This window comes from Triturus cristatus, chromosome 12, assembly GCF_964204655.1.
Source record: "Triturus cristatus chromosome 12, aTriCri1.1, whole genome shotgun sequence".
NCBI lineage: Eukaryota > Metazoa > Chordata > Amphibia > Caudata > Salamandridae > Triturus > Triturus cristatus.
In genome coordinates this window covers 663,174,749-663,202,333 of record NC_140595.1, presented here as the reverse complement: position 1 = coordinate 663,202,333, position 27,585 = coordinate 663,174,749, and the positions used below count along the sequence as shown (strand labels likewise).

Here is a 27,585-nt window from a genome sequence, read left to right as displayed (position 1 = left end):
TTTTGAGACTCTGTATGGAAACGTAGTTGCATATGAATGTCCACGTGCGCGCACACATTGAAGACCATGCTTAAGGCACTTTTCTTGGAAGTATGAAAAACTACATTTTCATATGAGAAAATAAGAGTTTTCACATTCAAGACCATACCGATAGCTCTAGTTAGTATGTCTGCAATCAGTGACATATAGAAAACCCACTTATTAGAAGTGATCTGTCTCTGTGGGGCAGACATATGTTAACAGTCATTCATTTGAGACGGCCTAAACTTTAGGAGTAAGAGCTGCTTTCTTATCAATCTATTTATCCAAACTGGTTAATAAGCCAGGAGTGAGTGAAAGGCAATCCTCTGGAAACTCCATGAAAGATCTAATTTCTATTACGCACAAAATACTTCACTTTATTTGACATATTTGTTAAAATGGAACAGTCAGATGATCCCATCTAGCGGATCCTGGCTCTGTCTTGAAAGAGAGTGTAATTATACTACAAGAAATGCTGGCCATCAAATGAGACTCTGATGGCTTTCCGACGAAGGTGGGATTCGAACCCACGCGTGCAGAGCACAATGGATTAGCAGTCCATCGCCTTAACCACTCGGCCACCTCGACTGCCCTACAGCCCCATCTGAAACCTTGCTTCACAAAAGGTACTGAAGTGTCAATATACTGTACCTAAAAAAGAAAAAAAACAGCTGAGGCAAGATCTCACATTCCACGTCTTCCCCCAATTAGGGACCTACATTTCATTTTTGGGAAATTCTTACTATGTGCTAATTACAAATATTCATAAGATTCCCCTAGACTTTGTCAGAACTGTCAAGATATAATTCTATGGGGTTTTGAATAGACAGAGCATATGTTATAGGACAATTATAGAATCTATTCCGTTTGGACTGTATTTTTAATAGTCATGATAACATGCTAGCATGTGAGTCGATCTTGCACAGTGAATGATGGAGCAGTGTCTGTCATCTACTTGGTCAGCTGTAGATGGCTCACCTGGGGAGATGTGAAAAGAGAGAGCTCCAGTGGCGCAATCGGTTAGCGCGCGGTACTTATACAGCAGTACTTGCACTGAGACATGCCGAGGTTGTGAGTTCGAGCCTCACCTGGAGCAGCCGTGTTGTTTTTCATAAACCATTTCACAAAAAGTAACGTTTAAACTCAGAGTATGGACGGCCCTTGCTAGAGAGTCTTTACTTCTTATAGGATCTACGTGTCCTACTCCTCTGGGTGCCAAATATCACATATCCTACGCGATGCTCAGTTTAAACATTCCATGATGTGCCATCTTGCATTTCATGCAAACACCACATCAGTGCATTTAAAAATACATTTGTAGAATAATAAATATGATGAAAACAGTGTTCTCACATGATAACCATAAACTGAAGAGCTGCAAAAAATGCTGTATCAGCTACTTACAATAAAAGGTGACTCGAAAAAACTAGCAAAAGAAGAGCATCATCATATTAAAGGTTCTATTCACCATCTTGAGTTGCACCATAGCAGCTTATGGTGCTTTTCTGCTCAGAGTGTACCTCCAATCCCACATTCATTTTTAATTTATTTGCAATTTAAAAAACAACAATTACTGCTCGAAGTTCACTTTTCAAAACCATTCAACCTATTAAATGTATTTCTCTAACCTATGAATGTGGTCCATGTTCACTTTTCCTCATCTTCATCTCGATACTCCTTTCCCAGAAACCAGGTTCACTTCTTCATTCAACCCACCCATCCAAGGTCACCAAATCTTTGAAGCACAAGTCTGCCTATTCTCCCTTTCTCTCTATGTACAAGATACCTTGTATCATTTGAATGGACAGCAGGAGAGAAGGATATTTATGGTGAGTGGGGGTGGGGTTTTGAGGAGTAACCTCATTTGCCTAAGAGCCGGGGTATCTGGGAAAAAAAGTATTTTATGGGGGAAGAATTTCACATCTCCTTGGTGAAATTTGTAGGGCCTTATAACATCCTGTCTGTGGATGCAGATTCAGTTGGAACAGAGGTCCTAGTCCTCGCTCTGCCTTTCAAAGGAACTGTAAACATGCATGGCTTATTTGGCTTTGCCCGGCAGGGTGAGAATGGCGTTTGTCAGGCGTTCGTCAGGCGATCGGAAGGGGTGAGGCAATAATTTATAATTCAATGATCTTCATGATATTTTCTTGATAATATGAAAGCAGGAAAGGGAAGCTTGGCAATAAGCAATCCTAAAGCAAGGTGTGACTCCAGGGAAGAATGACTTGAAAACAACATACAGAAAGACTCATGTAAAAAGGCCCTGATGAGGCTTGAACTCATGACCCCTGGTTTACAAGACCAGTGCTCTGCCACTGAGCTACAAGGCCAGTCTGCACGCAGGATGTAAATTGCAACATGTATTCTTACTGAGGTATGAATATATCTATGATTTTGAGACTCTGTATGGAAACGTAGTTGCATATGAATGTCCACGTGCGCGCACACATTGAAGACCATGCTTAAGGCACTTTTCTTGGAAGTATGAAAAACTACATTTTCATATGAGAAAATAAGAGTTTTCACATTCAAGACCATACCGATAGCTCTAGTTAGTATGTCTGCAATCAGTGACATATAGAGAACCCACTTATTAGAAGTGATCTGTCTCTGTGGGGCAGACATATGTTAACAGTCATTCATTTGAGACGGCCTAAACTTTAGGAGTAAGAGCTGCTTTCTTATCAATCTATTTATCCAAACTGGTTAATAAGCCAGGAGTGAGTGAAAGGCAATCCTCTGGAAACTCCATGAAAGATCTAATTTCTATTACGCACAAAATACTTCACTTTATTTGACATATTTGTTAAAATGGAACAGTCAGATGATCCCATCTAGCGGATCCTGGCTCTGTCTTGAAAGAGAGTGTAATTATACTACAAGAAATGCTGGCCATCAAAAGAGACTCTGATGGCTTTCCGACGAAGGTGGGATTCGAACCCACGCGTGCAGAGCACAATGGATTAGCAGTCCATCGCCTTAACCACTCGGCCACCTCGTCTGCCCTACAGCCCCATCTGAAACCTTGCTTCACAAAAGGTACTGAAGTGTCAATATACTGTACCTAAAAAAGAAAAAAAACAGCTGAGGCAAGATCTCACATTCCACGTCTTCCCCCAATTAGGGACCTACATTTCATTTTTGGGAAATTCTTACTATGTGCTAATTACAAATATTCATAAGATTCCCCTAGACTTTGTCAGAACTGTCAAGATATAATTCTATGGGGTTTTGAATTGACAGAGCATATGTTATAGGACAATTATAGAATCTATTCCGTTTGGACTGTATTTTTAATAGTCATGATAACATGCTAGCATGTGAGTCGATCTTGCACAGCGAATGATGGAGCAGAGTCTGTCATCTACTTGGTCAGCTGTAGATGGCTCACCTGGGGAGATGTGAAAAAAGAGAGCTCCAGTGGCGCAATCGGTTAGCGCGCGGTACTTATACAGCAGTACTTGCACTGAGCCATGCCGAGGTTGTGAGTTCGAGCCTCACCTGGAGCAGCCGTGTTGTTTTTCATAAACCATTTCACAAAAAGTAAAGTTTAAACTCAGAGTATGGATGGCCCTTGCTAGAGAGTCTTTACTTCTTATAGGATCTACGTGTCCTACTCCTCTGGGTGCCAAATATCACATATCCTACGCGATGCTCAGTTTAAACATTCCATGATGTGCCATCTTGCATTTCATGCAAACACCACATCAGTGCATTTAAAAATACATTTGTAGAATAATAAATATGATGAAAACAGTGTTCTCACATGATAATCATAAACTGAAGAGCTGCAAAAAATGCTGTATCAGCTACTTACAATAAAAGGTGACTCGAAAAAACTAGCAAAAGAAGAGCATCATCATATTAAAGGTTCTATTCACCATCTTGAGTTGCACCATAGCAGCTTATGGTGCTTTTCTGCTCAGAGTGTGCCTCCAATCCCACATTCATTTTTAATTTCTTTGCAATTTAAAAAACAACAATTACTGCTCGAAGTTCACTTTTCAAAACCATTCAACCTATTAAATGTATTTCTCTAACCTATGAATGTGGTCCATGTTCACTTTTCCTCATCTTCATCTCGATACTCCTTTCCCAGAAACCAGGTTCACTTCTTCATTCAACCCACCCATCCAAGGTCACCAAATCTTTGAAGCACAAGTCTGCCTATTCTCCCTTTCTCTCTATGTACAAGATACCTTGTATCATTTGAATGGACAGCAGGAGAGAAGGATATTTATGGTGAGTGGGGGTGGGGTTTTGAGGAGTAACCTCATTTGCCTAAGAGCCGGGGTATCTGGGAAAAAAAGTATTTTATGGGGGAAGAATTTCACATCTCCTTGGTGAAATTTGTAGGGCCTTATAACATCCTTTCTGTGGATGCAGATTCAGTTGGAACAGAGGTCCTAGTCCTCGCTCTGCCTTTCAAAGGAACTGTAAACATACATGGCTTATTTGGCTTTGCCCGGCAGGGTGAGAATGGCGTTTGTCAGGCGTTCGTCAGGCGATCGGAAGGGGTGAGGCAATAATTTATAATTCAATGATCTTCATGATATTTTCTTGATAATATGAAAGCAGGAAAGGGAAGCTTGGCAATAAGCAATCCTAAAGCAAGGTGTGACTCCAGGGAAGAATGACTTGAAAACAACATACAGAAAGACTCATGTAAAAAGGCCCTGATGAGGCTTGAACTCATGACCCCTGGTTTACAAGACCAGTGCTCTGCCACTGAGCTACAAAGCCAGTCTGCACGCAGGATGTAAATTGCAACATGTATTCTTACTGAGGTATGAATATATCTATGATTTTGAGACTCTGTATGGAAACGTAGTTGCATATGAATGTCCACGTGCGCGCACACATTGAAGACCATGCTTAAGGCACTTTTCTTGGAAGTATGAAAAACTACATTTTCATATGAGAAAATAAGAGTTTTCACATTCAAGACCATACTGATAGCTCTAGTTAGTATGTCTGCAATCAGTGGCATATAGAGAACCCACTTATTAGAAGTGATCTGTCTCTGTGGGGCAGACTTATGTTAACAGTCATTCATTTGAGACGGCCTAAACTTTAGGAGTAAGAGCTGCTTTCTTATCAATCTATTTATCCAAACTGGTTAATAAGCCAGGAGTGAGTGAAAGGCAATCCTCTGGAAACTCCATGAAAGATCTAATTTCTATTACGCACAAAATACTTCACTTTATTTGACATATTTGTTAAAATGGAACAGTCAGATGATCCCATCTAGCGGATCCTGGCTCTGTCTTGAAAGAGAGTGTAATTATACTACAAGAAATGCTGGCCATCAAAAGAGACTCTGATGGCTTTCCGACGAAGGTGGGATTCGAACCCACGCGTGCAGAGCACAATGGATTAGCAGTCCATCGCCTTAACCACTCGGCCACCTCGTCTGCCCTACAGCCCCATCTGAAACCTTGCTTCACAAAAGGTACTGAAGTGTCAATATACTGTACCTAAAAAAGAAAAAAAACAGCTGAGGCAAGATCTCACATTCCACGTCTTCCCCCAATTAGGGACCTACATTTCATTTTTGGGAAATTCTTACTATGTGCTAATTACAAATATTCATAAGATTCCCCTAGACTTTGTCAGAACTGTCAAGATATAATTCTATGGGGTTTTGAATTGACAGAGCATATGTTATAGGACAATTATAGAATCTATTCCGTTTGGACTGTATTTTTAATAGTCATGATAACATGCTAGCATGTGAGTCGATCTTGCACAGTGAATGATGGAGCAGTGTCTGTCATCTACTTGGTCAGCTGTAGATGGCTCACCTGGGGAGATGTGAAAAGAGAGAGCTCCAGTGGCGCAATCGGTTAGCGCGCGGTACTTATACAGCAGTACTTGCACTGAGCCATGCCGAGGTTGTGAGTTCGAGCCTCACCTGGAGCAGCCGTGTTGTTTTTCATAAACCATTTCACAAAAAGTAAAGTTTAAACTCAGAGTATGGACGGCCCTTGCTAGAGAGTCTTTACTTCTTATAGGATCTACGTGTCCTACTCCTCTGGGTGCCAAATATCACATATCCTACGCGATGCTCAGTTTAAACATTCCATGATGTGCCATCTTGCATTTCATGCAAACACCACATCAGTGCATTTAAAAATACATTTGTAGAATAATAAATATGATGAAAACAGTGTTCTCACATGATAACCATAAACTGAAGAGCTGCAAAAAATGCTGTATCAGCTACTTACAATAAAAGGTGACTCGAAAAAACTAGCAAAAGAAGAGCATCATCATATTAAAGGTTCTATTCACCATCTTGAGTTGCACCATAGCAGCTTATGGTGCTTTTCTGCTCAGAGTGTGCCTCCAATCCCACATTCATTTTTAATTAATTCGCAATTTAAAAAACAACAATTACTGCTCGAAGTTCACTTTTCAAAACCATTCAACCTATTAAATGTATTTCTCTAACCTATGAATGTGGTCCATGTTCACTTTTCCTCATCTTCATCTCAATACTCCTTTCCCAGAAACCAGGTTCACTTCTTCATTCAACCCACCCATCCAAGGTCACCAAATCTTTGAAGCACAAGTCTGCCTATTCTCCCTTTCTCTCTATGTACAAGATACCTTGTATCATTTGAATGGACAGCAGGAGAGAAGGATATTTATGGTGAGTGGGGGTGGGGTTTTGAGGAGTAACCTCATTTGCCTAAGAGCCGGGGTATCTGGGAAAAAAAGTATTTTATGGGGGAAGAATTTGACATCTCCTTGGTGAAATTTGAAGGGCCTTATAACATCCTTTCTGTGGATGCAGATTCAGTCGGAACAGAGGTCCTAGTCCTCTCTCTGCCTTTCAAAGGAACTGTAAATATGCATGGCTTATTTGGCTTTGCCCGGCAGGGTGAGAATGGCGTTTGTCAGGCGTTCGTCAGGCGATCGGAAGGGGTGAGGCAATAATTTATAATTCAATGATCTTCATGATATTTTCTTGATAATATGAAAGCAGGAAAGGGAAGCTTGGCAATAAGCAATCCTAAAGCAAGGTGTGACTCCAGGGAAGAATGACTTGAAAACAACATACAGAAAGACTCATGTAAAAAGGCCCTGATGAGGCTTGAACTCATGACCCCTGGTTTACAAGACCAGTGCTCTGCCACTGAGCTACAAGGCCAGTCTGCACGCAGGATGTAAATTGCAACATGTATTCTTACTGAGGTATGAATATATCTATGATTTTGAGACTCTGTATGGAAACGTAGTTGCATATGAATGTCCACGTGCATGCACACATTGAAGACCATGCTTAAGGCACTTTTCTTGGAAGTATGAAAAACTACATTTTCATATGAGAAAATAAGAGTTTTCACATTCAAGACCATACTGATAGCTCTAGTTAGTATGTCTGCAATCAGTGACATATAGAGAACCCACTTATTAGAAGTGATCTGTCTCTGTGGGGCAGACATATGTTAACAGTGATTCATTTGAGACGGCCTAAACTTTAGGAGTAAGAGCTGCTTTCTTATCAATCTATTTATCCAAACTGGTTAATAAGCCAGGAGTGAGTGAAAGGCAATCCTCTGGAAACTCCATGAAAGATCTAATTTCTATTACGCACAAAATACTTCACTTTATTTGACATATTTGTTAAAATGGAACAGTCAGATGATCCCATCTAGCGGATCCTGGCTCTGTCTTGAAAGAGAGTGTAATTATACTACAAGAAATGCTGGCCATCAAAAGAGACTCTGATGGCTTTCCGACGAAGGTGGGATTCGAACCCACGCGTGCAGAGCACAATGGATTAGCAGTCCATCGTCTAAACCACTCGGCCACCTCGTCTGCCCTACAGCCCCATCTGAAACCTTGCTTCACAAAAGGTACTAAAGTGTCAATATACTGTACCTAAAAAAGAAAAAAAACAGCTGAGGCAAGATCTCACATTCCACGTCTTCCCCCAATTAGGGACCTACATTTCATTTTTGGGAAATTCTTACTATGTGCTAATTACAAATATTCATAAGATTCCCCTAGACTTTGTCAGAACTGTCAAGATATAATTCTATGGGGTTTTGAATAGACAGAGCATATGTTATAGGACAATTATAGAATCTATTCCGTTTGGACTGTATTTTTAATAGTCATGATAACATGCTAGCATGTGAGTCGATCTTGCACAGTGAATGATGGAGCAGTGTCTGTCATCTACTTGGTCAGCTGTAGATGGCTCACCTGGGGAGATGTGAAAAGAGAGAGCTCCAGTGGCGCAATCGGTTAGCGCGCGGTACTTATACAGCAGTACTTGCACTGAGCAATGCCGAGGTTGTGAGTTCGAGCCTCACCTGGAGCAGCCGTGTTGTTTTTCATAAACCATTTCACAAAAAGTTAAGTTTAAACTCAGAGTATGGACGGCCCTTGCTAGAGAGTCTTTACTTCTTATAGGATCTACGTGTCCTACTCCTCTGGGTGCCAAATATCACATATCCTACGCGATGCTCAGTTTAAACATTCCATGATGTGCCATCTTGCATTTCATGCAAACACCACATCAGTGCATTTAAAAATACATTTGTAGAATAATAAAAATGATGAAAACAGTGTTCTCACATGATAACCATAAACTGAAGAGCTGCAAAAAATGCTGTATCAGCTACTTACAATAAAAGGTGACTCGAAAAAACTAGCAAAAGAAGAGCATCATCATATTAAAGGTTCTATTCACCATCTTGAGTTGCACCATAGCAGCTTATGGTGCTTTTCTGCTCAGAGTGTGCCTCCAATCCCACATTCATTTTTAATTTCTTTGCAATTTAAAAAACAACAATTACTGCTCGAAGTTCACTTTTCAAAACCATTCAACCTATTAAATGTATTTCTCTAACCTTTGAATGTGGTCCATGTTCACTTGTCCTCATCTTCATCTCGATACTCCTTTCCCAGAAACCAGGTTCACTTCTTCACTCAACCCACCCATCCAAGGTCACCAAATCTTTGAAGCAAGTCTGCCTATTCTCCCTTTCTCTCTATGTACAAGATACCTTGTATCATTTGAATGGACAGCAGGAGAGAAGGATATTTATGGTGAGTGGGGGTGGGGTTTTGAGGAGTAACCTCATTTGCCTAAGAGCCGGGGTATCTGGGAAAAAAAGTATTTTATGGGGGAAGAATTTCACATCTCCTTGGTGAAATTTGTAGGGCCTTATAACATCCTTTCTGTGGATGCAGATTCAGTCGGAACAGAGGTCCTAGTCCTCGCTCTGCCTTTCAAAGGAACTGTAAATATGCATGGCTTATTTGGCTTTGCCCGGCAGGGTGAGAATGGCGTTTGTCAGGCGTTCGTCAGGCAATCGGAAGGGGTGAGGCAATAATTTATAATTCAATGATCTTCATGATATTTTCTTGATAATATGAAAGCAGGAAAGGGAAGCTTGGCAATAAGCAATCCTAAAGCAAGGTGTGACTCCAGGGAAGAATGACTTGAAAACAACATGCAGAAAGACTCATGTAAAAAGGCCCTGATGAGGCTTGAACTCATGACCCCTGGTTTACAAGACCAGTGCTCTGCCACTGAGCTACAAGGCCAGTCTGCACGCAGGATGTAAATTGCAACATGTATTCTTACTGAGGTATGAATATACCTATGATTTTGAGACTCTGTATGGAAACGTAGTTGCATATGAATGTCCACGTGCGCGCACACATTGAAGACCATGCTTAAGGCACTTTTCTTGGAAGTATGAAAAACTACATTTTCATATGAGAAAATAAGAGTTTTCACATTCAAGACCATACCGATAGCTCTAGTTAGTATGTCTGCAATCAGTGACATATAGAGAACCCACTTATTAGAAGTGATCTGTCTCTGTGGGGCAGACATATGTTAACAGTCATTCATTTGAGACGGCCTAAACTTTAGGAGTAAGAGCTGCTTTCTTATCAATCTATTTATCCAAACTGGTTAATAAGCCAGGAGTGAGTGAAAGGCAATCCTCTGGAAACTCCATGAAAGATCTAATTTCTATTACGCTCAAAATACTTCACTTTATTTGACATATTTGTTAAAATGGAACAGTCAGATGATCCCATCTAGCGGATCCTGGCTCTGTCTTGAAAGAGAGTGTAATTATACTACAAGAAATGCTGGCCATCAAAAGAGACTCTGATGGCTTTACGACGAAGGTGGGATTCGAACCCACGCGTGCAGAGCACAATGGATTAGCAGTCCATCGCCTTAACCACTCGGCCACCTCGTCTGCCCTACAGCCCCATCTGAAACCTTGCTTCACAAAAGGTACTGAAGTGTCAATATACTGTACCTAAAAAAGAAAAAAAACAGCTGAGGCAAGATCTCACATTCCACGTCTTCCCCCAATTAGGGACCTACATTTCATTTTTGGGAAATTCTTACTATGTGCTAATTACAAATATTCATAAGATTCCCCTAGACTTTGTCAGAACTGTCAAGATATAATTCTATGGGGTTTTGAATAGACAGAGCATATGTTATAGGACAATTATAGAATCTATTCCGTTTGGACTGTATTTTTAATAGTCATGATAACATGCTAGCATGTGAGTCGATCTTGCACAGTGAATGATGGAGCAGTGTCTGTCATCTACTTGGTCAGCTGTAGATGGCTCACCTGGGGAGATGTGAAAAGAGAGAGCTCCAGTGGCGCAATCGGTTAGAGCGCGGTACTTATACAGCAGTACTTGCACTGAGCCATGCCGAGGTTGTGAGTTCGAGCCTCACCTGGAGCAGCCGTGTTGTTTTTCATAAACCATTTCACAAAAAGTAAAGTTTAAACTCAGAGTATGGACGGCCCTTGCTAGAGAGTCTGTACTTCTTATAGGATCTACGTGTCCTACTCCTCTGGGTGCCAAATATCACATATCCTACGCGATGCTCAGTTTAAACATTCCATGATGTGCCATCTTGCATTTCATGCAAACACCACATCAGTGCATTTAAAAATACATTTGTAGAATAATAAATATGATGAAAACACGTGTTCTCACATGATAACCATAAACTGAAGAGCTGCAAAAAATGCTGTATCAGCTACTTACAATAAAAGGTGACTCGAAAAAACTAGCAAAAGAAGAGCATCATCATATTAAAGGTTCTATTCACCATCTTGAGTTGCACCATAGCAGCTTATGGTGCTTTTCTGCTCAGAGTGTGCCTCCAATCCCACATTCATTTTTAATTTATTTGCAATTTAAAAAACAACAATTACTGCTCGAAGTTCACTTTTCAAAACCATTCAACCTATTAAATGTATTTCTCTAACCTATGAATGTGGTCCATGTTCACTTTTCCTCATCTTCATCTCGATACTCCTTTCCCAGAAACCAGGTTCACTTCTTCATTCAACCCACCCATCCAAGGTCACCAAATCTTTGAAGCACAAGTCTGCCTATTCTCCCTTTCTCTCTATGTACAAGATACCTTGTATCATTTGAATGGACAGCAGGAGAGAAGGATATTTATGGTGAGTGGGGGTGGGGTTTTGAGGAGTAACCTCATTTGCCTAAGAGCCGGGGTATCTGGGGAAAAAAAGTATTTTATGGGGGAAGAATTTCACATCTCCTTGGTGAAATTTGTAGGGCCTTATAACATCCTTTCTGTGGATTCAGATTCAGTCGGAACAGAGGTCCTAGTCCTCGCTCTGCCTTTCAAAGGAACTGTAAATATGCATGGCTTATTTGGCTTTGCCCGGCAGGGCTTGCCCGGCAGGGTGAGAATGGCGTTCGTCAGGCGATCGGAAGGGGTGAGGCAATAATTTATAATTCAATGATCTTCATGATATTTTCTTGATAATATGAAAGCAGGAAAGGGAAGCTTGGCAATAAGCAATCCTAAAGCAAGGTGTGACTCCAGGGAAGAATGACTTGAAAACAACATACAGAAAGACTCATGTAAAAAGGCCCTGATGAGGCTTGAACTCATGACCCCTGGTTTACAAGACCAGTGCTCTGCCACTGAGCTACAAGGCCAGTCTGCACACAGGATGTAAATTGCAACATGTATTCTTACTGAGGTATGAATATATCTATGATTTTGAGACTCTGTATGGAAACGTAGTTGCATATGAATGTCCACGTGCGCGCACACATTGAAGACCATGCTTAAGGCACTTTTCTTGGAAGTATGAAAAACTACATTTTCATATGAGAAAATAAGAGTTTTCACATTCAAGACCATACCGATAGCTCTAGTTAGTATGTCTGCAATCAGTGACATATAGAGAACCCACTTATTAGAAGTGATCTGTCTCTGTGGGGCAGACATATGTTAACAGTCATTCATTTGAGACGGCCTAAACTTTAGGAGTAAGAGCTGCTTTCTTATCAATCTATTTATCCAAACTGGTTAATAAGCCAGGAGTGAGTGAAAGGCAATCCTCTGGAAACTCCATGAAAGATCTAATTTCTATTACGCACAAAATACTTCACTTTATTTGACATATTTGTTAAAATGGAACAGTCAGATGATCCCATCTAGCGGATCCTGGCTCTGTCTTGAAAGAGAGTGTAATTATACTACAAGAAATGCTGGCCATCAAAAGAGACTCTGATGGCTTTCCGACGAAGGTGGGATTCGAACCCACGCGTGCAGAGCACAATGGATTAGCAGTCCATCGCCTTAACCACTCGGCCACCTCGTCTGCCCTACAGCCCCATCTGAAACCTTGCTTCACAAAAGGTACTGAAGTGTCAATATACTGTACCTAAAAAAGAAAAAAAACAGCTGAGGCAAGATCTCACATTCCACGTCTTCCCCCAATTAGGGACCTACATTTCATTTTTGGGAAATTCTTTCTATGTGCTAATTACAAATATTCATAAGATTCCCCTAGACTTTGTCAGAACTGTCAAGATATAATTCTATGGGGTTTTGAATAGACAGAGCATATGTTATAGGACTATTATAGAATCTATTCCGTTTGGACTGTATTTTTAATAGTCATGATAACATGCTAGCATGTGAGTCGATCTTGCACAGTGAATGATGGAGCAGTGTCTGTCATCTACTTGGTCAGCTGTAGATGGCTCACCTGGGGAGATGTGAAAAGAGAGAGCTCCAGTGGCGCAATCGGTTAGCGCGCGGTACTTATACAGCAGTACTTGCACTGAGCCATGCCGAGGTTGTGAGTTCGAGCCTCACCTGGAGCAGCCGTGTTGTTTTTCATAAACCATTTCACAAAAAGTAAAGTTTAAACTCAGAGTATGGACGGCCCTTGCTAGAGAGTCTTTACTTCTTATAGGATCTACGTGTCCTACTCCTCTGGGTGCCAAATATCACATATCCTACGCGATGCTCAGTTTAAACATTCCATGATGTGCCATCTTGCATTTCATGCAAACACCACATCAGTGCATTTAAAAATACATTTGTAGAATAATAAATATGATGAAAACAGTGTTCTCACATGATAACCATAAACTGAAGAGCTGCAAAAAATGCTGTATCAGCTACTTACAATAAAAGGTGACTCGAAAAAACTAGCAAAAGAAGAGCATCATCATATTAAAGGTTCTATTCACCATCTTGAGTTGCACCATAGCAGCTTATGGTGCTTTTCTGCTCAGAGTGTGCCTCCAATCCCACATTCATTTTTAATTTCTTTGCAATTTAAAAAACAACAATTACTGCTCGAAGTTCACTTTTCAAAACCATTCAACCTATTAAATGTATTTCTCTAACCTATGAATGTGGTCCATGTTCACTTTTCCTCATCTTCATCTCGATACTCCTTTCCCAGAAACCAGGTTCACTTCTTCATTCAACCCACCCATCCAAGGTCACCAAATCTTTGAAGCAAGTCTGCCTATTCTCCCTTTCTCTCTATGTACAAGATACCTTGTATCATTTGAATGGACAGCAGGAGAGAAGGATATTTATGGTGAGTGGGGGTGGGGTTTTGAGGAGTAACCTCATTTGCCTAAGAGCCGGGGTATCTGGGAAAAAAAGTATTTTATGGGGGAAGAATTTCACATCTCCTTGGTGAAATTTGTAGGGCCTTATAACATCCTTTCTGTGGATTCAGATTCAGTCGGAACAGAGGTCCTAGTCCTCGCTCTGCCTTTCAAAGGAACTGTAAATATGCATGGCTTATTTGGCTTTGCCCGGCAGGGCTTGCCCGGCAGGGTGAGAATGGCGTTCGTCAGGCGATCGGAAGGGGTGAGGCAATAATTTATAATTCAATGATCTTCATGATATTTTCTTGATAATATGAAAGCAGGAAAGGGAAGCTTGGCAATAAGCAATCCTAAAGCAAGGTGTGACTCCAGGGAAGAATGACTTGAAAACAACATACAGAAAGACTCATGTAAAAAGGCCCTGATGAGGCTTGAACTCATGACCCCTGGTTTACAAGACCAGTGCTCTGCCACTGAGCTACAAGGCCAGTCTGAACACAGGATGTAAATTGCAACATGTATTCTTACTGAGGTATGAATATATCTATGATTTTGAGACTCTGTATGGAAACGTAGTTGCATATGAATGTCCACGTGCGCGCACACATTGAAGACCATGCTTAAGGCACTTTTCTTGGAAGTATGAAAAACTACATTTTCATATGAGAAAATAAGAGTTTTCACATTCAAGACCATACCGATAGCTCTAGTTAGTATGTCTGCAATCAGTGACATATAGAGAACCCACTTATTAGAAGTGATCTGTCTCTGTGGGGCAGACATATGTTAACAGTCATTCATTTGAGACGGCCTAAACTTTAGGAGTAAGAGCTGCTTTCTTATCAATTTATTTATCCAAACTGGTTAATAAGCCAGGAGTGAGTGAAAGGCAATCCTCTGGAAACTCCATGAAAGATCTAATTTCTATTACGCACAAAATACTTCACTTTATTTGACATATTTGTTAAAATGGAACAGTCAGATGATCCCATCTAGCGGATCCTGGCTCTGTCTTGAAAGAGAGTGTAATTATACTACAAGAAATGCTGGCCATCAAAAGAGACTCTGATGGCTTTCCGACGAAGGTGGGATTCGAACCCACGCGTGCAGAGAACAATGGATTAGCAGTCCATCGCCTTAACCACTCGGCCACCTCGTCTGCCCTACAGCCCCATCTGAAACCTTGCTTCACAAAAGGTACTGAAGTGTCAATATACTGTACCTAAAAAAGAAAAAAAACAGCTGAGGCAAGATCTCACATTCCACGTCTTCCCCCAATTAGGGACCTACATTTCATTTTTGGGAAATTCTTTCTATGTGCTAATTACAAATATTCATAAGATTCCCCTAGACTTTGTCAGAACTGTCAAGATATAATTCTATGGGGTTTTGAATAGACAGAGCATATGTTATAGGACAATTATAGAATCTATTCCGTTTGGACTGTATTTTTAATAGTCATGATAACATGCTAGCATGTGAGTCGATCTTGCACAGTGAATGATGGAGCAGTGTCTGTCATCTACTTGGTCAGCTGTAGATGGCTCACCTGGGGAGATGTGAAAAGAGAGAGCTCCAGTGGCGCAATCGGTTAGCGCGCGGTACTTATACAGCAGTACTTGCACTGAGCCATGCCGAGGTTGTGAGTTCGAGCCTCACCTGGAGCAGCCGTGTTGTTTTTCATAAACCATTTCACAAAAAGTAAAGTTTAAACTCAGAGTATGGACGGCCCTTGCTAGAGAGTCTTTACTTCTTATAGGATCTACGTGTCCTACTCCTCTGGGTGCCAAATATCACATATCCTACGCGATGCTCAGTTTAAACATTCCATGATGTGCCATCTTGCATTTCATGCAAACACCACATCAGTGCATTTAAAAATACATTTGTAGAATAATAAATATGATGAAAACAGTGTTCTCACATGATAACCATAAACTGAAGAGCTGCAAAAAATGCTGTATCAGCTACTTACAATAAAAGGTGACTCGAAAAAACTAGCAAAAGAAGAGCATCATCATATTAAAGGTTCTATTCACCATCTTGAGTTGCACCATAGCAGCTTATGGTGCTTTTCTGCTCAGAGTGTGCCTCCAATCCCACATTCATTTTTAATTTCTTTGCAATTTAAAAAACAACAATTACTGCTCGAAGTTCACTTTTCAAAACCATTCAACCTATTAAATGTATTTCTCTAACCTATGAATGTGGTCCATGTTCACTTTTCCTCATCTTCATCTCGATACTCCTTTCCCAGAAACCAGGTTCACTTCTTCATTCAACCCACCCATCCAAGGTCACCAAATCTTTGAAGCAAGTCTGCCTATTCTCCCTTTCTCTCTATGTACAAGATACCTTGTATCATTTGAATGGACAGCAGGAGAGAAGGATATTTATGGTGAGTGGGGGTGGGGTTTTGAGGAGTAACCTCATTTGCCTAAGAGCCGGGGTATCTGGGAAAAAAAGTATTTTATGGGGGAAGAATTTCACATCTCCTTGGTGAAATTTGTAGGGCCTTATAACATCCTTTCTGTGGATTCAGATTCAGTCGGAACAGAGGTCCTAGTCCTCGCTCTGCCTTTCAAAGGAACTGTAAATATGCATGGCTTATTTGGCTTTGCCCGGCAGGGTGAGAATGGCGTTTGTCAGGCGTTCGTCAGGCGATCGGAAGGGGTGAGGCAATAATTTATAATTCAATGATCTTCATGATATTTTCTTGATAATATGAAAGCAGGAAAGGGAAGCTTGGCAATAAGCAATCCTAAAGCAAGGTGTGACTCCAGGGAAGAATGACTTGAAAACAACATACAGAAAGACTCATGTAAAAAGGCCCTGATGAGGCTTGAACTCATGAACCCTGGTTTACAAGACCAGTGCTCTGCCACTGAGCTACAAGGCCAGTCTGCACACAGGATGTAAATTGCAACATGTATTCTTACTGAGGTATGAATATATCTATGATTTTGAGACTCTGTATGGAAACGTAGTTGCATATGAATGTCCACGTGCGCGCACACATTGAAGACCATGCTTAAGGCACTTTTCTTGGAAGTATGAAAAACTACATTTTCATATGAGAAAATAAGAGTTTTTACATTCAAGACCATACCGATAGCTCTAGTTAGTATGTCTGCAATCAGTGACATATAGAGAACCCACTTATTAGAAGTGATCTGTCTCTGTGGGGCAGACATATGTTAACAGTCATTCATTTGAGACGGCCTAAACTTTAGGAGTAAGAGCTGCTTTCTTATCAATCTATTTATCCAAACTGGTTAATAAGCCAGGAGTGAGTGAAAGGCAATCCTCTGGAAACTCCATGAAAGATCTAATTTCTATTACGCACAAAATACTTCACTTTATTTGACATATTTGTTAAAATGGAACAGTCAGATGATCCCATCTAGCGGATCCTGGCTCTGTCTTGAAAGAGAGTGTAATTATACTACAAGAAATGCTGGCCATCAAAGAGACTCTGATGGCTTTCCGACGAAGGTGGGATTCGAACCCACGCGTGCAGAGCACAATGGATTAGCAGTCCATCGCCTTAACCACTCGGCCACCTCGTCTGCCCTACAGCCCCATCTGAAACCTTGCTTCACAAAAGGTACTGAAGTGTCAATATACTGTACCTAAAAAAGAAAAAAAACAGCTGAGGCAAGATCTCACATTCCACGTCTTCCCCCAATTAGGGACCTACATTTCATTTTTGGGAAATTCTTTCTATGTGCTAATTACAAATATTCATAAGATTCCCCTAGACTTTGTCAGAACTGTCAAGATATAATTCTATGGGGTTTTGAATAGACAGAGCATATGTTATAGGACAATTATAGAATCTATTCCGTTTGGACTGTATTTTTAATAGTCATGATAACATGCTAGCATGTGAGTCGATCTTGCACAGTGAATGATGGAGCAGTGTCTGTCATCTACTTGGTCAGCTGTAGATTTCTCACCTGGGGAGATGTGAAAAGAGAGAGCTCCAGTGGCGCAATCGGTTAGCGCGCGGTACTTATACAGCAGTACTTGCACTGAGCCATGCCGAGGTTGTGAGCTCGAGCCTCACCTGGAGCAGCCGTGTTGTTTTTCATAAACCATTTCACAAAAAGTAAAGTTTAAACTCAGAGTATGGACGGCCCTTGCTAGAGAGTCTTTACTTCTTATAGGATCTACGTGTCCTACTCCTCTGGGTGCCAAATATCACATATCCTACGCGATGCTCAGTTTAAACATTCCATGATGTGCCATCTTGCATTTCATGCAAACACCACATCAGTGCATTTAAAAATACATTTGTAGAATAATAAATATGATGAAAACAGTGTTCTCACATGATAACCATAAACTGAAGAGCTGCAAAAAATGCTGTATCAGCTACTTACAATAAAAGGTGACTCGAAAAAACTAGCAAAAGAAGAGCATCATCATATTAAAGGTTCTATTCACCATCTTGAGTTGCACCATAGCAGCTTATGGTGCTTTTCTGCTCAGAGTGTGCCTCCAATCCCACATTCATTTTTAATTTCTTTGCAATTTAAAAAACAACAATTACTGCTCGAAGTTCACTTTTCAAAACCATTCAACCTATTAAATGTATTTCTCTAACCTATGAATGTGGTCCATGTTCACTTTTCCTCATCTTCATCTCGATACTCCTTTCCCACAAACCAGGTTCACTTCTTCATTCAACCCACCCATCCAAGGTCACCAAATCTTTGAAGCAAGTCTGCCTATTCTCCCTTTCTCTCTATGTACAAGATACCTTGTATCATTTGAATGGACAGCAGGAGAGAAGGATATTTATGGTGAGTGGGGGTGGGGTTTTGAGGAGTAACCTCATTTGCCTAAGAGCCGGGGTATCTGGGAAAAAAAGTATTTTATGGGGGAAGAATTTCACATCTCCTTGGTGAAATTTGTAGGGCCTTATAACATCCTTTCTGTGGATTCAGATTCAGTCGGAACAGAGGTCCTAGTCCTCGCTCTGCCTTTCAAAGGAACTGTAAATATGCATGGCTTATTTGGCTTTGCCCGGCAGGGCTTGCCCGGCAGGGTGAGAATGGCGTTCGTCAGGCGATCGGAAGGGGTGAGGCAATAATTTATAATTCAATGATCTTCATGATATTTTCTTGATAATATGAAAGCAGGAAAGGGAAGCTTGGCAATAAGCAATCCTAAAGCAAGGTGTGACTCCAGGGAAGAATGACTTGAAAACAACATACAGAAAGACTCATGTAAAAAGGCCCTGATGAGGCTTGAACTCATGACCCCTGGTTTACAAGACCAGTGCTCTGCCACTGAGCTACAAGGCCAGTCTGCACACAGGATGTAAATTGCAACATGTATTCTTACTGAGGTATGAATATATCTATGATTTTGAGACTCTGTATGGAAACGTAGTTGCATATGAATGTCCACGTGCGCGCACACATTGAAGACCATGCTTAAGGCACTTTTCTTGGAAGTATGAAAAACTACATTTTCATATGAGAAAATAAGAGTTTTCACATTCAAGACCATACCGATAGCTCTAGTTAGTATGTCTGCAATCAGTGACATATAGAGAACCCACTTATTAGAAGTGATCTGTCTCTGTGGGGCAGACATATGTTAACAGTCATTCATTTGAGATGGCCTAAACTTTAGGAGTAAGAGCTGCTTTCTTATCAATCTATTTATCCAATCTGGTTAATAAGCCAGGAGTGAGTGAAAGGCAATCCTCTGGAAACTCCATGAAAGATCTAATTTCTATTACGCACAAAATACTTCACTTTATTTGACATATTTGTTAAAATGGAACAGTCAGATGATCCCATCTAGCGGATCCTGGCTCTGTCTTGAAAGAGAGTGTAATTATACTACAAGAAATGCTGGCCATCAAAAGAGACTCTGATGGCTTTCCGACGAAGGTGGGATTCAAACCCACGCGTGCAGAGCACAATGGATTAGCAGTCCATCGCCTTAACCACTCGGCCACCTCGTCTGCCCTACAGCCCAATCTGAAACCTTGCTTCACAAAAGGTACTGAAGTGTCAATATACTGTACCTAAAAAAGAAAAAAAACAGCTGAGGCAAGATCTCACATTCCACGTCTTCCCCCAATTAGGGACCTACATTTCATTTTTGGGAAATTCTTTCTATGTGCTAATTACAAATATTCATAAGATTCCCCTAGACTTTGTCAGAACTGTCAAGATATAATTCTATGGGGTGTTGAATAGACAGAGCATATGTTATAGGACAATTATAGAATCTATTCCGTTTTGACTGTATTTTTAATAGTCATGATAACATGCTAGCATGTGAGTCGATCTTGCACAGTGAATGATGGAGCAGTGTCTGTCATCTACTTGGTCAGCTGTAGATGGCTCACCTGGGGAGATGTGAAAAGAGAGAGCTCCAGTGGCGCAATCGGTTAGCGCGCGGTACTTATACAGCAGTACTTGCACTGAGCCATGCCGAGGTTGTGAGTTCGAGCCTCACCTGGAGCAGCCGTGTTGTTTTTCATAAACCATTTCACAAAAAGTAAAGTTTAAACTCAGAGTATGGACGGCCCTTGCTAGAGAGTCTTTACTTCTTATAGGATCTACGTGTCCTACTCCTCTGGGTGCCAAATATCACATATCCTACGCGATGCTCAGTTTAAACATTCCATGATGTGCCATCTTGCATTTCATGCAAACACCACATCAGTGCATTTAAAAATACATTTGTAGAATAATAAATATGATGAAAACAGTGTTCTCACATGATAACCATAAACTGAAGAGCTGCAAAAAATGCTGTATCAGCTACTTACAATAAAAGGTGACTCGAAAAAACTAGCAAAAGAAGAGCATCATCATATTAAAGGTTCTATTCACCATCTTGAGTTGCACCATAGCAGCTTATGGTGCTTTTCTGCTCAGAGTGTGCCTCCAATCCCACATTCATTTTTAATTTCTTTGCAATTTAAAAAGCAACAATTACTGCTCGAAGTTCACTTTTCAAAACCATTCAACCTATTAAATGTATTTCTCTAACCTATGAATGTGGTCCATGTTCACTTTTCCTCATCTTCATCTCGATACTCCTTTCCCAGAAACCAGGTTCACTTCTTCATTCAACCCACCCATCCAAGGTCACCAAATCTTTGAAGCAAGTCTGCCTATTCTCCCTTTCTCTCTATGTACAAGATACCTTGTATCATTTGAATGGACAGCAGGAGAGAAGGATATTTATGGTGAGTGGGGGTGGGGTTTTGAGGAGTAACCTCATTTGCCTAAGAGCCGGGGTATCTGGGAAAAAAAGTATTTTATGGGGGAAGAATTTCACATCTCCTTGGTGAAATTTGTAGGGCCTTATAACATCCTTTCTGTGGATTCAGATTCAGTCGGAACAGAGGTCCTAGTCCTCGCTCTGCCTTTCAAAGGAACTGTAAATATGCATGGCTTATTTGGCTTTGCCCGGCAGGGTGAGAATGGCGTTTGTCAGGCGTTCGTCAGGCGATCGGAAGGGGTGAGGCAATAATTTATAATTCAATGATCTTCATGATATTTTCTTGATAATATGAAAGCAGGAAAGGGAAGCTTGGCAATAAGCAATCCTAAAGCAAGGTGTGACTCCAGGGAAGAATGACTTGAAAACAACATACAGAAAGACTCATGTTAAAAGGCCCTGATTAGGCTTGAACTCATGACCCCTGGTTTACAAGACCAGTGCTCTGCCACTGAGCTACAAGGCCAGTCTGCACACAGGATGTAAATTGCAACATGTATTCTTACTGAGGTATGAATATATCTATGATTTTGAGACTCTGTATGGAAACGTAGTTGCATATGAATGTCCACGTGCGCGCACACATTGAAGACCATGCTTAAGGCACTTTTCTTATAAGTATGAAAAACTACATTTTCATATGAGAAAATAAGAGTTTTCACATTCAAGACCATACTGATAGCTCTAGTTAGTATGTCTGCAATCAGTGACATATAGAGAACCCACTTATTAGAAGTTATCTGTCTCTGTGGGGCAGACATATGTTAACAGTCATTCATTTGAGACGGCCTAAACTTTAGGAGTAAGAGCTGCTTTCTTATCAATCTATTTATCCAAACTGGTTAATAAGCCAGGAGTGAGTGAAAGGCAATCCTCTGGAAACTCCATGAAAGATCTAATTTCTATTACGCACAAAATACTTCACTTTATTTGACATATTTGTTAAAATGGAACAGTCAGATGATCCCATCTAGTGGATCCTGGCTCTGTCTTGAAAGAGAGTGTAATTATACTACAAGAAATGCTGGCCATCAAAAGAGACTCTGATGGTTTTCCGACGAAGGTGGGATTCGAACCCACGCGTGCAGAGCACAATGGATTAGCAGTCCATCGCCTTAACCACTCGGCCACCTCGTCTGCCCTACAGCCCCATCTGAAACCTTGCTTCACAAAAGGTACTGAAGTGTCAATATACTGTACCTAAAAAAGAAAAAAAACAGCTGAGGCAAGATCTCACATTCCACGTCTTCCCCCAATTAGGGACCTACATTTCATTTTTGGGAAATTCTTACTATGTGCTAATTACAAATATTCATAAGATTCCCCTAGACTTTGTCAGAACTGTCAAGATATAATTCTATGGGGTTTTGAATAGACAGAGCATATGTTATAGGACAATTATAGAATCTATTCCGTTTGGACTGTATTTTTAATAGTCATGATAACATGCTAGCATGTGAGTCGATCTTGCACAGTGAATGATGGAGCAGTGTCTGTCATCTACTTGGTCAGCTGTAGATGGCTCACCTGGGGAGATGTGAAAAGAGAGAGCTCCAGTGGCACAATCGGTTAGCGCGCGGTACTTATACAGCAGTACTTGCACTGAGCCATGCCGAGGTTGTGAGTTCGAGCCTCACCTGGAGCAGCCGTGTTGTTTTTCATAAACCATTTCACAAAAAGTAAAGTTTAAACTCAGAGTATGGACGGCCCTTGCTAGAGAGTCTTTACTTCTTATAGGATCTACGTGTCCTACTCCTCTGGGTGCCAAATATCACATATCCTACGCGATGCTCAGTTTAAACATTCCATGATGTGCCATCTTGCATTTCATGCAAACACCACATCAGTGCATTTAAAAATACATTTGTAGAATAATAAAAATGATGAAAACAGTGTTCTCACATGATAACCATAAACTGAAGAGCTGCAAAAAATGCTGTATCAGCTACTTACAATAAAAGGTGACTCGAAAAAACTAGCAAAAGAAGAGCATCATCATATTAAAGGTTCTATTCACCATCTTGAGTTGCACCATAGCAGCTTATGGTGCTTTTCTGCTCAGAGTGTGCCTCCAATCCCACATTCATTTTTAATTTCTTTGCAATTTAAAAAACAACAATTACTGCTCGAAGTTCACTTTTCAAAACCATTCAACCTATTAAATGTATTTCTCTAACCTATGAATGTGGTCCATGTTCACTTTTCCTCATCTTCATCTCGATACTCCTTTCCCACAAACCAGGTTCACTTCTTCATTCAACCCACCCAACCAAGGTCACCAAATCTTTGAAGCAAGTCTGCCTATTCTCCCTTTCTCTCTATGTACAAGATACCTTGTATCATTTGAATGGACAGCAGGAGAGAAGGATATTTATGGTGAGTGGGGGTGGGGTTTTGAGGAGTAACCTCATTTGCCTAAGAGCCGGGGTATCTGGGAAAAAAAGTATTTTATGGGGGAAGAATTTCAAATCTCCTTGGTGAAATTTGTAGGGCCTTATAACATCCTTTCTGTGGATTCAGATTCAGTCGGAACAGAGGTCCTAGTCCTCGCTCTGCCTTTCAAAGGAACTGTAAATATGCATGGCTTATTTGGCTTTGCCCGGCAGGGTGAGAATGGCGTTTGTCAGGCGTTCGTCAGGCGATCGGAAGGGGTGAGGCAATAATTTATAATTCAATGATCTTCATGATATTTTCTTGATAATATGAAAGCAGGAAAGGGAAGCTTGGCAATAAGCAATCCTAAAGCAAGGTGTGACTCCAGGGAAGAATGACTTGAAAACAACATACAGAAAGACTCATGTAAAAAGGCCCTGATGAGGCTTGAACTCATGACCCCTGGTTTACAAGACCAGTGCTCTGCCACTGAGCTACAAGGCCAGTCTGCACGCAGGATGTAAATTGCAACATGTATTCTTACTGAGGTATGAATATATCTATGATTTTGAGACTCTGTATGGAAACGTAGTTGCATATGAATGTCCACGTGCGCGCTCACATTGAAGACCATGCTTAAGGCACTTTTCTTGGAAGTATGAAAAACTACATTTTCATATGAATAAAATAAGAGTTTTCACATTCAAGACCATACCGATAGCTCTAGTTAGTATGTCTGCAATCAGTGACATATAGAGAACCCACTTATTAGAAGTGATCTGTCTCTGTGGGGCAGACATATGTTAACAGTCATTCATTTGAGACGGCCTAAACTTTAGGAGTAAGAGCTGCTTTCTTATCAATCTATTTATCCAAACTGGTTAATAAGGCAGGAGTGAGTGAAAGGCAATCCTCTGGAAACTCCATGAAAGATCTAATTTCTATTACGCACAAAATACTTCACTTTATTTGACATATTTGTTAAAATGGAACAGTCAGATGATCCCATCTAGCGGTTCCTGGCTCTGTCTTGAAAGAGAGTGTAATTATACTACAAGAAATGCTGGCCATCAAAAGAGACTCTGATGGCTTTCCGACGAAGGTGGGATTCGAACCCACGCGTGCAGAGCACAATGGATTAGCAGTCCATCGCCTTAACCGCTCGGCCACCTCGTCTGCCCTACAGCCCCACCTGAAACCTTGCTTCACAAAAGGTACTGAAGTGTCAATATACTGTACCTAAAAAAGAAAAAAAACAGCTGAGGCAAGATCTCACATTCCACGTCTTCCCCCAATTAGGGACCTACATTTCATTTTTGGGAAATTCTTACTATGTGCTAATTACAAATATTCATAAGATTCCCCTAGACTTTGTCAGAACTGTCAAGATATAATTCTATGGGGTTTTGAATAGACAGAGCATATGTTATAGGACAATTATAGAATCTATTCCGTTTGGACTGTATTTTTAATAGTCATGATAACATGCTAGCATGTGAGTCGATCTTGCACAGTGAATGATGGAGCAGTGTCTGTCATCTACATGGTCAGCTGTAGATGGCTCACCTGGGGAGATGTGAAAAGAGAGAGCTCCAGTGGCGCAATCGGTTAGCGCGCGGTACTTATACAGCAGTACTTGCACTGAGCCATGCCGAGGTTGTGAGTGCGAGCCTCACCTGGAGCAGCCGTGTTGTTTTTCATAAACCATTTCACAAAAAGTAAAGTTTAAACTCAGAGTATGGACGGCCCTTGCTAGAGAGTCTTTACTTCTTATAGGATCTACGTGTCCTACTCCTCTGGGTGCCAAATATCACATATCCTACGCGATGCTCAGTTTAAACATTCCATGATGTGCCATCTTGCATTTCATGCAAACACCACATCAGTGCATTTAAAAATACATTTGTAGAATAATAAATATGATGAAAACAGTGTTCTCACATGATAACCATAAACTGAAGAGCTGCAAAAAATGCTGTATCAGCTACTTACAATAAAAGGTGACTCGAAAAAACTAGCAAAAGAAGAGCATCATCATATTAAAGGTTCTATTCACCATCTTGAGTTGCACCATAGCAGCTTATGGTGCTTTTCTGCTCAGAGTGTGCCTCCAATCCCACATTCATTTTTAATTTATTTGCAATTTAAAAAACAACAATTACTGCTCGAAGTTCACTTTTCAAAACCGTTCAACCTATTAAATGTATTTCTCTAACCTATGAATGTGGTCCATGTTCACTTTTCCTCATCTTCATCTCGATACTCCTTTCCCAGAAACCAGGTTCACTTCTTCATTAAACCCACCCATCCAAGGTCACCAAATCTTTGAAGCACAAGTCTGCCTATTCTCCCTTTCTCTCTATGTACAAGATACCTTGTATCATTTGAATGGACAGCAGGAGAGAAGGATATTTATGGTGAGTGGGGGTGGGGTTTTGAGGAGTAACCTCATTTGCCTAAGAGCCGGGGTATCTGGGAAAAAAAGTATTTTATGGGGGAAGAATTTCACATCTCCTTGGTGAAATTTGTAGGGCCTTATAACATCCTTTCTGTGGATGCAGATTCAGTCGGAACAGAGGCCCTAGTCCTCGCTCTGCCTTTCAAAGGAACTGTAAATATGCATGGCTTATTTGGCTTTGCCCGGCAGGGTGAGAATGGCGTTTGTCAGGCGTTCGTCAGGCGATCGGAAGTGGTGAGGCAATAATTTATAATTCAATGATCTTCATGATATTTTCTTGATAATATGAAAGCAGGAAAGGGAAGCTTGGCAATAAGCAATCCTAAAGCAAGGTGTGACTCCAGGGAAGAATGACTTGAAAACAACATACAGAAAGACTCATGTAAAAAGGCCCTGATGAGGCTTGAACTCATGACCCCTGGTTTACAAGACCAGTGCTCTGCCACTGAGCTACAAGGCCAGTCTGCACGCAGGATGTAAATTGCAACATGTATTCTTACTGAGGTATGAATATATCTATGATTTTGAGACTCTGTATGGAAACGTAGTTGCATATGAATGTCCACGTGCGCGCACACATTGAAGACCATGCTTAAGGCACTTTTCTTGGAAATATGAAAAACTACATTTTCATATGAGAAAATAAGAGTTTTCACATTCAAGACCATACCGATAGCTCTATTTTGTATGTCTGCAATCAGTGACATATAGAGAACCCACTTATTAGAAGTGATCTGTCTCTGTGGGGCAGACATATGTTAACAGTCATTCATTTGAGACGGCCTAAACTTTAGGAGTAAGAGCTGCTTTCTTATCAATCTATTTATCCAAACTGGTTAATAAGCCAGGAGTGAGTGAAAGGCAATCCTCTGGAAACTCCATGAAAGATCTAATTTCTATTACGCACAAAATACTTCACTTTATTTGACATATTTGTTAAAATGGAACAGTCAGATGATCCCATCTAGCGGATCCTGGCTCTGTCTTGAAAGAGAGTGTAATTATACTACAAGAAATGCTGGCCATCAAAAGAGACTCTGATGGCTTTCCGACGAAGGTGGGATTCGAACCCACGCGTGCAGAGCACAATGGATTAGCAGTCCATCGCCTTAACCACTCGGCCACCTCGTCTGCCCTACAGCCCCATCTGAAACCTTGCTTCACAAAAGGTACTGAAGTGTCAATATACTGTACCTAAAAAAGAAAAAAAACAGCTGAGGCAAGATCTCACATTCCACGTCTTCCCCCAATTAGGGACCTACATTTCATTTTTGGGAAATTCTTTCTATGTGCTAATTACAAATATTCATAAGATTCCCCTAGACTTTGTCAGAACTGTCAAGATATAATTCTATGGGGTTTTGAATAGACAGAGCATATGTTATAGGACAATTATAGAATCTATTCCGTTTGGACTGTATTTTTAATAGTCATGATAACATGCTAGCATGTGAGTCGATCTTGCACAGTGAATGATGGAGCAGTGTCTGCCATCTACTTGGTCAGCTGTAGATGGCTCACCTGGGGAGATGTAAAAAGAGAGAGCTCCAGTGGCGCAATCGGTT

The 27,585-nt window shown here is 40.8% G+C and overlaps 25 non-coding genes across 25 annotated transcripts; 8 read left to right on the top strand and 17 right to left on the bottom strand.

Annotated features, from left to right (window-relative positions):
* Window positions 1–1,022: 1,022 nt before the first annotated feature.
* Window positions 1,023–1,117, top strand: TRNAI-UAU (transfer RNA isoleucine (anticodon UAU)). The gene is made up of 2 exons: window positions 1,023–1,060; window positions 1,082–1,117. It is a non-coding gene; the product is annotated as a tRNA-Ile (tRNA).
* A 1,162-nt stretch (window positions 1,118–2,279) lies between these two features.
* Window positions 2,280–2,351, bottom strand: TRNAT-UGU (transfer RNA threonine (anticodon UGU)). Its single transcript has one exon. It is a non-coding gene; the product is annotated as a tRNA-Thr (tRNA).
* A 589-nt stretch (window positions 2,352–2,940) lies between these two features.
* Window positions 2,941–3,022, bottom strand: TRNAS-GCU (transfer RNA serine (anticodon GCU)). Its single transcript has one exon. It is a non-coding gene; the product is annotated as a tRNA-Ser (tRNA).
* A 413-nt stretch (window positions 3,023–3,435) lies between these two features.
* TRNAI-UAU (transfer RNA isoleucine (anticodon UAU)) lies at window positions 3,436–3,530 on the top strand. The gene is made up of 2 exons: window positions 3,436–3,473; window positions 3,495–3,530. It is a non-coding gene; the product is annotated as a tRNA-Ile (tRNA).
* A 1,823-nt stretch (window positions 3,531–5,353) lies between these two features.
* On the bottom strand, window positions 5,354–5,435 carry TRNAS-GCU (transfer RNA serine (anticodon GCU)). Its single transcript has one exon. It is a non-coding gene; the product is annotated as a tRNA-Ser (tRNA).
* Window positions 5,436–5,848: 413 nt separating this feature from the next.
* Window positions 5,849–5,943, top strand: TRNAI-UAU (transfer RNA isoleucine (anticodon UAU)). Its single transcript has 2 exons — window positions 5,849–5,886; window positions 5,908–5,943. It is a non-coding gene; the product is annotated as a tRNA-Ile (tRNA).
* Window positions 5,944–7,105: 1,162 nt separating this feature from the next.
* On the bottom strand, window positions 7,106–7,177 carry TRNAT-UGU (transfer RNA threonine (anticodon UGU)). The gene has a single exon. It is a non-coding gene; the product is annotated as a tRNA-Thr (tRNA).
* Window positions 7,178–8,261: 1,084 nt separating this feature from the next.
* Window positions 8,262–8,356, top strand: TRNAI-UAU (transfer RNA isoleucine (anticodon UAU)). The gene is made up of 2 exons: window positions 8,262–8,299; window positions 8,321–8,356. It is a non-coding gene; the product is annotated as a tRNA-Ile (tRNA).
* Window positions 8,357–9,516: 1,160 nt separating this feature from the next.
* Window positions 9,517–9,588, bottom strand: TRNAT-UGU (transfer RNA threonine (anticodon UGU)). Its single transcript has one exon. It is a non-coding gene; the product is annotated as a tRNA-Thr (tRNA).
* A 589-nt stretch (window positions 9,589–10,177) lies between these two features.
* Window positions 10,178–10,259, bottom strand: TRNAS-GCU (transfer RNA serine (anticodon GCU)). Its single transcript has one exon. It is a non-coding gene; the product is annotated as a tRNA-Ser (tRNA).
* Window positions 10,260–11,934: 1,675 nt separating this feature from the next.
* TRNAT-UGU (transfer RNA threonine (anticodon UGU)) lies at window positions 11,935–12,006 on the bottom strand. The gene has a single exon. It is a non-coding gene; the product is annotated as a tRNA-Thr (tRNA).
* A 589-nt stretch (window positions 12,007–12,595) lies between these two features.
* TRNAS-GCU (transfer RNA serine (anticodon GCU)) lies at window positions 12,596–12,677 on the bottom strand. The gene has a single exon. It is a non-coding gene; the product is annotated as a tRNA-Ser (tRNA).
* A 413-nt stretch (window positions 12,678–13,090) lies between these two features.
* Window positions 13,091–13,185, top strand: TRNAI-UAU (transfer RNA isoleucine (anticodon UAU)). The gene is made up of 2 exons: window positions 13,091–13,128; window positions 13,150–13,185. It is a non-coding gene; the product is annotated as a tRNA-Ile (tRNA).
* Window positions 13,186–14,348: 1,163 nt separating this feature from the next.
* On the bottom strand, window positions 14,349–14,420 carry TRNAT-UGU (transfer RNA threonine (anticodon UGU)). The gene has a single exon. It is a non-coding gene; the product is annotated as a tRNA-Thr (tRNA).
* A 589-nt stretch (window positions 14,421–15,009) lies between these two features.
* Window positions 15,010–15,091, bottom strand: TRNAS-GCU (transfer RNA serine (anticodon GCU)). Its single transcript has one exon. It is a non-coding gene; the product is annotated as a tRNA-Ser (tRNA).
* A 413-nt stretch (window positions 15,092–15,504) lies between these two features.
* On the top strand, window positions 15,505–15,599 carry TRNAI-UAU (transfer RNA isoleucine (anticodon UAU)). The gene is made up of 2 exons: window positions 15,505–15,542; window positions 15,564–15,599. It is a non-coding gene; the product is annotated as a tRNA-Ile (tRNA).
* A 1,820-nt stretch (window positions 15,600–17,419) lies between these two features.
* TRNAS-GCU (transfer RNA serine (anticodon GCU)) lies at window positions 17,420–17,501 on the bottom strand. The gene has a single exon. It is a non-coding gene; the product is annotated as a tRNA-Ser (tRNA).
* Window positions 17,502–19,172: 1,671 nt separating this feature from the next.
* TRNAT-UGU (transfer RNA threonine (anticodon UGU)) lies at window positions 19,173–19,244 on the bottom strand. Its single transcript has one exon. It is a non-coding gene; the product is annotated as a tRNA-Thr (tRNA).
* A 1,084-nt stretch (window positions 19,245–20,328) lies between these two features.
* TRNAI-UAU (transfer RNA isoleucine (anticodon UAU)) lies at window positions 20,329–20,423 on the top strand. Its single transcript has 2 exons — window positions 20,329–20,366; window positions 20,388–20,423. It is a non-coding gene; the product is annotated as a tRNA-Ile (tRNA).
* A 1,821-nt stretch (window positions 20,424–22,244) lies between these two features.
* On the bottom strand, window positions 22,245–22,326 carry TRNAS-GCU (transfer RNA serine (anticodon GCU)). The gene has a single exon. It is a non-coding gene; the product is annotated as a tRNA-Ser (tRNA).
* Window positions 22,327–22,739: 413 nt separating this feature from the next.
* TRNAI-UAU (transfer RNA isoleucine (anticodon UAU)) lies at window positions 22,740–22,834 on the top strand. The gene is made up of 2 exons: window positions 22,740–22,777; window positions 22,799–22,834. It is a non-coding gene; the product is annotated as a tRNA-Ile (tRNA).
* A 1,160-nt stretch (window positions 22,835–23,994) lies between these two features.
* On the bottom strand, window positions 23,995–24,066 carry TRNAT-UGU (transfer RNA threonine (anticodon UGU)). Its single transcript has one exon. It is a non-coding gene; the product is annotated as a tRNA-Thr (tRNA).
* Window positions 24,067–24,656: 590 nt separating this feature from the next.
* TRNAS-GCU (transfer RNA serine (anticodon GCU)) lies at window positions 24,657–24,738 on the bottom strand. The gene has a single exon. It is a non-coding gene; the product is annotated as a tRNA-Ser (tRNA).
* A 1,670-nt stretch (window positions 24,739–26,408) lies between these two features.
* Window positions 26,409–26,480, bottom strand: TRNAT-UGU (transfer RNA threonine (anticodon UGU)). The gene has a single exon. It is a non-coding gene; the product is annotated as a tRNA-Thr (tRNA).
* A 589-nt stretch (window positions 26,481–27,069) lies between these two features.
* Window positions 27,070–27,151, bottom strand: TRNAS-GCU (transfer RNA serine (anticodon GCU)). The gene has a single exon. It is a non-coding gene; the product is annotated as a tRNA-Ser (tRNA).
* Between the last annotated feature and the right edge of the window lie 434 nt (window positions 27,152–27,585).